The sequence below is a fragment of the Sciurus vulgaris genome (genome assembly GCF_902686455.1).
Source record: "Sciurus vulgaris genome assembly, chromosome: 12".
Classification (NCBI taxonomy): Eukaryota; Metazoa; Chordata; class Mammalia; order Rodentia; family Sciuridae; genus Sciurus; species Sciurus vulgaris.
The window spans coordinates 60575986-60586340 of NC_136473.1; the positions used below are offsets into that span (position 1 = coordinate 60575986).

General features: G+C 35.1%; 1 protein-coding gene and 1 long non-coding RNA gene across 2 annotated transcripts in view; both read right to left on the bottom strand.

Moving 5' to 3' along the window:
* The window catches only part of LOC306641571 (uncharacterized protein), a 148054-nt gene that overhangs the window by 107453 nt on the left and 30246 nt on the right, over window positions 1-10355 (bottom strand). The gene's annotated exons all lie outside the window — the stretch shown is intronic.
* The window catches only part of LOC306641574, a 125978-nt gene that overhangs the window by 97394 nt on the left and 18229 nt on the right, over window positions 1-10355 (bottom strand). The window contains exon 3 of the long non-coding RNA XR_013758197.1: window positions 1854-1953. This is a non-coding gene — a long non-coding RNA (uncharacterized lncRNA). The remainder of the gene's footprint in view (window positions 1-1853; window positions 1954-10355) is intronic.

Sequence of the window (10355 nt, forward strand, 5' to 3'; positions counted from 1 at the left end):
TAGGTCATGAGAGTAGAGTCCTTATAAATGGAATTAGTACCTTTGTGAAAGAGTTCCCAGAAAACTGCCTTGCCCCTTCTACCATATGAGAACACAGCAAGAAGACACTATATATGAGGAAGCAAGCCATCGCCAAGCATCAAATCTGCTGGCACCTTGGCCTTGGCCTTTCCAATCTCCAGGACTGTGAGAAACAGATGTTGGCTGTTTATAAACTACATAGTCTCCAGCAGCACAAATGGATTAACACATATCTAGATTCTGTTTTGAGTCATGGCCATGTAGTTCCTATCAGACCAAGCCTCTCACAAATAACAACTACAAACCCTGGAAGAAACAAAAAAAAAAAAAAAAAAAATATCTGAAGATGCAGGAGAGGCAACCAGAAGCATGCAGATACTGGAAGTGGTATTTGGAAGAAGAGAAAGACCCTGAGGGAGTTTCATACTTTTTATAGCTTTTATCCTAGGAATGGCCCTAAATTATACTATGCAGGACAGTTTGAAGTCAGAAAGAAAACCCAAAGTCTTACTGCCTGAATAACCAGAGGACAGAGTTTGAGGGAAATGCAGCTGCCGAAAAGTCAAGGGAAAGTCCCAAGAAAACTGAAGAGGAAAAGCACAAACCATGTGTAAAATTCTAACCAAATGTCTGGCTGAAGTCAAAACCACACATATGTGAGGCAAACTTCAAGCAACCAAGTTAAGACTAAAAGAACTGAACAGAAATATAAGCTACAATTCACAGCAAGGAAGACAAAATTATCATTTAAATTCAGCCAAGTTAACCTCCTACTATTAAAAAAAAAGAAAGACTCTTCAGGGAAACATAGAAGAATTCAGAATCTCAATAACATATCATTCATAATGCCCAAGATACAATTCAAAATTATTCAACATTCAAAGAAACAGTAAGATATACCCACATTGAGAAAAAATAAAACCAATGAAGATCACATGATTCATATACTAGAATGTGCAGATAAGGGTTATAAATGATTCATATACTGGAATTTGCAGACAAGGGTTATAAAACTTTTTTTTATAATTAAGATCAATGAAATTCAAGGAAAAAAAACCTGTAATGAATGAAAAAAAGTGTCAGTAGGTAAGTAGAAACTATAAAAAAGAACTAAGAAGAAATTCTAAAACTGAAGCTGGGCAGTGGCATACACCTTACTCCAGAGGCTGAAGCAGGAGGCCCACAAAGTCAGCCTGGGCAACTTAGCAAGACCCTGTCTCAGACCAAAAAATAAGAGAGCTGGAGATAAGCTCAGTGGCAGAGTGCTTGCCTAGCACATACAAAGCCCTGGATTCAATCCCCAGGACAGAGGGAGGAAGCAAGGAAGGAAGGAATTCTAAAACTGAAAAGAACACATTACTAGATGCTCCTAATAGCAGGAAAAAAAGGCAGCAAAAGCAAAAGTCAATAAATTGAAAACAGATTAATCAATTATCCTATCTGAAGCGCAGAGAGAAAAAAAATCAACAGTGATTTAGGGATTAAGACTTGATAAAAAAAATTTAACATAAGTACAATTGGAATCCCCATATTTTGGGGAAATAATGGACAAATATTTCTGAAAATTACTCTGTCCCCATGTACGCTGTAAACTCAAGGAAGACCAGTAATCCTGACTTATACCTCATACCTCTTTAGGAGCCCACACACCACCTAACAAAGTTAGGCCATATAGTAGACTCTCAACTAATACCTATTCACACATTCAAAATAATTATTTATTGAGTACCTAATAAGTTAAAGCACTAACTTATAATGGAAGAGACACAAAGAAGCTTTAGATACACTTAACAAAGGAATAGGGGTTTGAAAAAAAAATAAAGAAGACTTACTGGTTTTTGTTTAAGAAGAAAAGTATTTCCAATAGCCTCTATTTTTCACTCTTTCCCAGGAAATTCATCATTATTTGGTTTAAATTGCTTATGGAGATCCCTGATAAAAGAAGAATATGAACAGAATCCGGAGTAAGAAGGGATCTGCTATGAGGAGGCCATGGTTACAGGCATATCCTCCTACAGCCCCCTTCAAGTAGAACTTTTCTCAGCTGTGTTCAGGACAGAAGGGGAAACTGTTCTATACAACTGTCACTACTTTTGCTTGAAGTGACCTTTGCATTTTAGGTAGAACTTGTGTCCTCCAGACATCTACAGATCACAAACAATGGCATATTTTTATGTCCATAAAGTATGAGGAAAAAGCAAAGAAAGACCATTCGTCCAATTTGGGAAGAATACATAGAGATGTGAAAACTTCCTCAGAACCCAAAGAGTGTAGGATCAAAAGAACTCTGTGTCTGAGAGAGGGGGGCAGAGAGAGAGAGAGAGAGAGAGTGAGAAAGAGAGAGAGAATTCCTTGTGTGTGGACTCTTGAAGTATGCCCTCAGTCTGTCTTTGTGAACTATCTACTAACAGTCTTTGATTCTGAAAACCAGTCTGTCTACAAATAAACCCAACACAACACCCAACAGAGGTGTGCTGGTCTGACTTGAGAACTGCATTCATTGCAGGTATTACTGTAGGTATGAGGACATGTTTTCAGATACAAAGCCTGAAACTAGATGCCCAGAACCATAAATTTAGTAAATCCTCTTGAAATGAGATAATGGGAATGTCTTGTTTCTGTAGTAAGATAAATTCACTTATAAAGATAAAAGCAGAAATTAGATTTTGGTATGTTTATAGGAGCCTCAGAGTCCAGGAAGTGGCATTGGAGAATTTGGTTCTGAATCTGTCACTGGCTCTTTAAGTGACTTCAGTCAGTACAGGAGTCTCTCTGGTGCCTGTTTGTCAGCCAAACTGGGGATAAAACTCTTTTTTTTCCATTCCACAGCAGGGTTGCATCTGTCATGATCATAATAGCTATCATTTATTGAGTTACTACTGTGCATAAGGCTCTGGGATAAGCACTTCACTTGCATTATTTCTAATCCTAACAATCATCCTGAAGGTGGGTGTTATTCAATTTACAGATGATGAGACTGAATCTCAGGGAGTTTTAGCAACCTTTAAAAGCCAAACCAACTAGTAAGTAGTAATACCATGATTCTATCAGTTGCCTCTCACTATATTATCCTAGTTTGCTTTTAAGTATAGTTGATATAGAGAGCACTCTAGGTCAGTATAGTTGATATAGAGAGCACTCTAGGTCAGTATATATATTCATATGTGTATATATGTATATATATTATATACATAATATATATTTTATGTATAATACACAGAGAAAACTTAGGAACTGCATTCAAGGAATATAAACCCAGAGGAATGATGAGATATGGCCCAAATCAAACAGGGACTATTAACAAAGTACAGAGTGAAAACTGGCTCTACAGAGTGAACTTAAGGACTACACATAAAACATAAACTGACAGAGTATTTTAGATGCTTGTGGAAACCCCTGAAATCCACTGGAGAATATTTTTTGCATTGCATGGATTCTAACCTAGACAATAAACTACCCACAAGCCAAACAGGATTGTGCATTTCCTACAGCATGATTCTTGATGTAGCCTGAAAACAAGTTTCTAACATTTGCAAAACAGAACCATAATAAAAATGCAGCATCACAAGTTGATGATTGTTGACAAGTACGTGGGAGTTCATTTTACCAGTCTATTTTTTGCACACTTAAAATTTTCCATAATAGCTGGGCATGGTGGCACACCTATAATCAGCAACTTGGGAGGCTGAAGCAGGAAGATTGGAAGTTCAAGGCTATCCTGAGCAAAACCCTGCCTAGAAATAAGAAATAAAAAGAGCTGGGGGTGTGACTCAGTCAGAAAGTGCCCCTGGGTTCAGTCCCTACTCAGGAAAGAAAGAGAAAGACCCTCCTGTTACCTAAGTGGTCTTCCCAAACTGAGGGGTTCTGAATGATAAAGAAAAGCCACTGTCTTAAAGATGCACTAGACTGGCCCAATGTGGAGAAGCTGAGAGTGGCTACATACAGAGCTTATGAACCAAGGTTGGATATATGACAAAAGACTGAACTTCATGCCTAAACAAATCTCAAAAGCATTAGTAGGAATATAAAAATATCTTACACTCAATATGGTGAAATTAGCAATGTATGGCATCCAATCAAAGATTACCAGGCATACAAAGAAATAGGAGAACCTGACCCTTTATGAGAATGATCAATCAAGAAAACCTGTCCCAAAACTGACCCAGACATTAGAATTAATAGCCAAAGACATAAAAATAGTTACTATAACTTTGTTATATATGTTCAAGAAGTTAACACATGAAATGTATTTTTTTAAAGATTCTTATCAAGATGGACACAATGGTACACACCTGTAATCCCAGGCTCAGGAGGCTGAGGCAGGACAACTGCAAGTTCAAAGTCAGCCTCAGCAACTTAGCAAGGTCCAAAGCAACTAAGTCAGATGCTGCCTCAAAATAAAATAGAAAAAAGGCTGGAATGTGGCTCAGTGGTTAAGCACCCCTGGGTTCAATCCCCAGGACACCCCCCCAACAAAAAGATCCTTATCAAACCAGGCATGGTGGTACACAGTTTTGGTCCCAGTTGCTCAGAAGGCTGAGGCAGAAGACCATTCAAGCCTGAGAGTTTGAGACCAGCCTGGGTAACTTAGAACTTATCTTTAAAAAAAAAAAAAAAAAAATCTCAGGGTAAAAACTGCAAAATCTGGAATGAAAAATACATGGCTAGAATTAAGCGCAAAGTAGATATTGCAGGAAAAAAATTAGTAAACTTGAGGACATATCAATAGAAGCTATCCAAGATGAGATACAGAGGATAAAAGACGTTAAAGAAATGAAAAGAGCATCAGTGAGTTAGCTATGAGACAACTTCAACCAGCCAATGTACATGTAACTTATGGTAAGAGAGATGGGAACATAAAAAAAATCTAAAGAAATAATGACTGAGCTAGGCATGTTGGCAGGTGCCTACAATCCCAGAAATTCAGGAGGCCAAAGCAAGAGGATCACAAATTCAAGGCTAGCATAGAAAACTTTCTTTGCAAGACCCTGTCTCAAAACTTAAAAAATTTTTTTCTTTAAATGGGAATGTAGATCAGCGGTAGAATACCCTGGTTTCAATCCCCAGAACAGAAAAAAATGGTTGAAATTTTCCAATTTTGACAAAAACTATAAGGTCACAAATAGAAGGTCCACAAATCCCAACACCTGAAACATGAAGAAAATTATACCATGGTACATCATAGTCATAGGGCTCAAGACTAGTGATAAAGATAAAAATCTTAAAAGTACTTAGAGGGGGGGGGGGGGGGAAAGACCTGTTACATACAGAGCAACAGCAAATTTCTCATCAGAAACAACACAAGCAAAAAGGCAGTGAAGCAACACCTTTAACGTATTAAGAGAAAAACCTGCCAAGCCAAAATTATACACCCAAGCAAAAAGACATGTTTCAAAAATAAGGATGTTTTCAGATATCTACTAAAATCTAGACAGGTAATCCTACACAGGTAAATATAATTTTAAATGTTCTATTATGTAAGTCTCTTGAGGAGATAATGGAAACCTCAACAATATATTAATTTAAATCAAATATGGCAGTAGATACAAAGAATTATACACCATGACCAAGTGGGATTTATTAAATGTAGGCAAGATTTGTTCAATATTTGAAAATCAACAAGCTAAAGAAGAATTTCATATGATTATATTAATAGATACAGAAAAGACACTTTATGAAATCCAGTCCCCATTCATGGAAAAATAGGTCTCAAAAATTAGGAACAGAGAGAAACTGACCCAAATTGATAAAGTTTTTACCAAAAAACTAGAGTTAACATTACACTTAATAGTGAAAGAGTGAATGCTTTTCTGCAAATATCAGAAACATGGCAAGAATACCTACTTCACCATTCTTTCACAATTCAATATTGAAAGTTCTAGTTTATGTAATAAGGCAAGAAAAAATAAATGCAAACAGAATGGAAAGGAAGAAATAAAACTGTCCCTATTTGCAGATAATTGTCTCCACAGAAAATCCCAATAAATATATTTCTAAACTACTATTTTAAATTTTAAATATTAAAACAAATGGTCACAGGACACTATACCAACATAAAAAAGTCCACAAACATAGAAATCAAAGTTTAAAACACACTATCATTTACAATTGCTATAAAGGAAATTAAATAATTAGGTCTAAAACCAGCAAAACATATACAAGATCTACATGCTGAAAATTACAAATGCTGATGAAAGAAATCACAGAAGACCTAAATGACTGGAGAGAGATGTTGTGCTTATGGATTAGTATACTCACCTTATTAAATATGCCAATTCTCCCCAAACTGCTTTACCCAAGTCCTATTAAGTTCCCAAAAAAGTTTTTTGTAGACACAGACAACCTTTTTGTAAAATTTATATACAAAACTTAAACCTACAGGAGCTAAAACAACTTTGAGAAAGAATAATATAATAGAAAGAATCCCTCTACCCAATGTTAAGCTTCTTAAATAGCATCAATAACAATTTTTTAAAAGTATGGTACTGGTAGAGAAATATATAGATAGATCAATTGAACAGAATAGACAAACCAGAATAGACCCACATAAATATGCCCAACTGAATTTTAATAAATGATACAACAGAAATGTAATGGATGAAGGATAGCTTTGTCAACAAATGGTAATAGAAAAATTGGATATCCATAGGTCAAAAGGGAAAAAAATGAACTTCAACCTAAGCCTCACACATTTTACAAAATTTAACTGAAAATGGATCATCAAAAGTATAATCCGTGGGCTAGAGTTGTGGCTCAGTGGTAGAGCGCTTGTCTGGCATGCATGAGGCACTGAGTTCCATCCTCAGTACCACAAAAAAATAAATTTTATAAAAGGTATTGTGTCCATCTACAACATAAATAAATAAATAAATAAATAAATAGACTGATCCATAAAAGGAAAACTTCATATACTGGACCTTTTAAAATTAAAAACATTTGCTCTGTTAAAGACTGTTAAAATGAAAAGAAAAATTACAGGCAAATAAAATATTTGTAAGGCATGTATACAATAAAGGACACAACCATACACACATAAACCCTAGTACGTGTATAACTGGAAAAATCTCAATAAATCTTGTATTATACCAATGCCAATTTCCTGGTTTTGATATGGTATGTATAGTTATGCAAGATGTCAACATGGGACCTCCCTATACCTTTTTTTATAACTTCCTGTAAATCTATAATTTTTCAAAATATTTTTTAAGGAGAAAATAGTTGCTTATGCAAAAATTACCCCATATATAGAGTGGGGTTTATAACAAAAGTATAAGTAAAATATATGATAATAACTGCATAAAAACCAAAAAGAAAGAAATGAAGGCATGCTCTTGCAATATAATATACATGAAGTAGTATAGTAGAACTTGAAAGCAGACTGTAATGAGGTAAACATGATACTATTAATCCTAAATTAACTACTAATATAATAAAACAGTTACAGCCAACAATCCAATAAATGACATAAAATGGAAACACAAAAAAAAAATCCCAAAATAGGCTGAAAAATAAGAAAAAAGAGAGCTGCTATACTCTGGACCTTGAATGTCCCCTAAAGGCCCATGTGTTGCAAATCTGGTTCCCATACAGGCACTATTAGAAGGTGCTATAGCTGTAAAGAGGTGGGGCCAGGCCTTTAAGTCTTTGGAAGAGTGCCTTTAAAGAGGATTATGGGACTCTGGACCCTTCCTTCTTCTTCCTTTTTACTTGCTAGCCATGAAGTGAGTAGTTTTGCTCTACCATACTCCTGTCATTATATGCTGCTTCACCCTAAGCAATGGAGCCAACCAATCATGAACTGGAGCCTTTAAAACTATAAGCCAAAATAAACCTTTTCCCTGTATAAGTTAATTATCTCAGGTATTTTGTTATAGTGATGGAAAGTAGACCAACACAGGAACAAACAACAGATGAGACAAAATATAAGTAACAAATTAAAATCTATCTCAATAATCACTATATACAAAAAAAAAAAAAGGAAAAATAAATATACCTTATAAGTGCACAAGTAACATTTACCCAGATAAACCACATTCTGGGCCATAAAACAAACCTCAACAAGTTCATTTTTGTGGTAGTAAGGATAGAATCCAAGAGCACTCTACCATTGAGCTACATGCCCAGCCATCTCCCACCCCCAGTTCATGGGCACTTAACCACTATGCCACATCCCTGAATCCCCAACCCTTCTTTTGACACAGAGTCTCACTAAGTTGCTTAGAACCTCACTAAGTTGCTGAGACTGACTTTGAACTTGTCATCCTCCTGCCTCCGCTTTCTGAGATGCTGGGATTACAGGCATGTGCCACCATGCCCAGCATACCTCAACAAGTTTAAAAGGATTTAAGTCATGTAGAATTTGTTCTATGACCTAAACAAAATGAAATGAAATGATTTTGGGAAATCCCCAAATATGTGAAAATTAAACAATATATTTCTAAATAATCTACAGGTTAAGGGGAAAAAAAAAAACAAAGGGAAATTATAAAATAGTTTTAACTTATTGAAAAGAAAATACAACATATCATACTTTGTGGAATTCTGCTGAAGTAGCACTACAGGAGGGATTTATGGCATTAACTGCCTATATTAGAATAAAAGAATGATCTTGAGTAAGCAACCTCATCTTCTACCTTTAAAAAGTGGAAAAAGAAGAGAAAATGAAAGCAAAGTAAGCAAAACATAAGGAATAATAAACATGAAAGAAGAAATCCATGACATTAAAAAAAAGAAAATATAGAAAATCAATGAAATCAAAAGATGGTTCTTAAGAATTTTAAATGAAAGTAATAAATCTCTAACCCCAGTATTCAGGAAAAAGAGAGAAAAGAAACAAATTACCAGTGTCAGGAATGAAAGAGGTGACATCACTACAGATACTATAGATATTACCAGGATAATTAGAGTGTTATCAATAACTTTGTGCCTGTAAACTTGACAACTCAGATAAAATGAACAGTTCTTTGGAAAACAAAACTACCAAAGTTCACTCAAAAAGAAATAAATAACCTGAATATACTATATCTATTAAAAACATCAAATCTGGGCTGGTGATACGGCTCAGTTGTAAAACTCTTGCCCTGGATTTACTCTCCAGTACTGCACGCACACGCACACACACATACCCCAGAAAAAAACAATTTGTGGCTTAAAACCTCCCACAAAATAAACCACCACCCCAGATGGCTTTACTGGTGAGCTTTACCAAACCATTCAGGAAAAAGAGTACCAACTGTATACAAAGTCTTCCAGAAAACTAAAAGAGAATGAATATTTCCCAAGTTCATTCTATGAGCCAGCACCGATCTGATACCCAAACCCAAAATATTACAAGAAAGGAAACTACAGATCAGCATCCATCATGAACACAGATACAAAATTCTAAACAAATTTTTAGCAAATTAAATCTAATAATTATTAAAAGTCTAACACATTTTGACCAAGTACAATTTATCTCAGGTATATGCAATTTTAATTTAATATTAAAAAATCAATCGATGTTCCAGGCATGGTGGCACTCACCTGTAATCTTAGCAATTTAGTAGGCTGAGGCGGGAGGGTCACAAGTTCACAGGCTGGGAAATTTAGCAAGGCCCCAATTCAAAATAAAAAATAAAAAGGATTAGCGGGAGGCTGGGATTGTAGTTCAGAGGCAGAACGCTTGCCTTGCATGTGTGAGGCACTGGGTTCGATCCTCAGCACCACATAAATAAATAAAATAAAGGTATTGTGTCCATCTACAACTAAAATTTTAAAAAACAAAAAGGATTAGGGATGGCATGCCACCAGCTTCAATCTCCAATACCACAATTTATTTTTTATGTAAGTTATCATGTTAACAGACTAAAAAGAAAATCTATGTGATCATCGCAGTAAATACAGAAAAAAAATATTCTTTACAAAATTCAGTACCTATTCATAATTAAAAAAAAAAAATCAGATGAGGAACATAATGAAACTTTCTCAACCTGATCAGGTCATCTATTAAAAACTTAAAGCTAACATCATACTTATTGGTGAAAGACTGAAGCCTTTCTCCCATGATCAAAACTGAGACAAGAACAGCTCCTCTCATTATTTCATATACATATATATACACATATATATATATACACACACACATATATATGCACATATATAAAAATATATTTTTATATTTTATATATATTATATATATATATACTTAGTTGTAGATGACACAATACCTTTATTTTATTTATTTTTATGTGGTACTAAGGATCGAATGCAGTGCTTCACATATGCTAGATAAGTGATCTACCCCCCTGAGCTACAACCCCAGTCCCTCTCATTACTTCTGTAAACACTGTACTAGA